Source organism: Mus pahari, unplaced genomic scaffold (genome assembly GCF_900095145.1).
Source record: "Mus pahari unplaced genomic scaffold, PAHARI_EIJ_v1.1 scaffold_9093_1, whole genome shotgun sequence".
In the NCBI taxonomy this organism is placed as follows: Eukaryota; Metazoa; Chordata; class Mammalia; order Rodentia; family Muridae; genus Mus; species Mus pahari.
Window position 1 is genome coordinate 7,798 of NW_018391686.1, and position 394 is coordinate 8,191.

The following is a 394-nucleotide window of genomic DNA, read 5'->3' on the forward strand; positions in this document are numbered from 1 at the left end:
TTTCTTTCTTTCTTTCTTTTTCTTTCTCTTTCTTTTCTTTTCTTTTTTTTCTTTCTTTTTTCTTTTTTTTGTGGCCTATCTGCTGAATATGATCTTGACAGATTCTATCTTGCCTTTGTTGGGTATTTCTGTTAATGTCCTCCCCCAAACTACCAGGGACTAAGCCACCAACCAAAGTGTACATATGGGGGATGTGTAACTCCAGAATAGCTACCAGAACATTTCCTTATCTGCCATCATTTGGAGGGGAGTCCCTTGGTCCTGTGGAAGCTCAATGACCCATCATAGGTTAATGCTAGGTTGCTCAGGCAAGAGTGGGTGGGTGGGTGGTGGAACACTCTTATAGAGTCAGGGGAAGGGGAGAGGATAGGGAATTTGCGGAGGGGAAACTGGG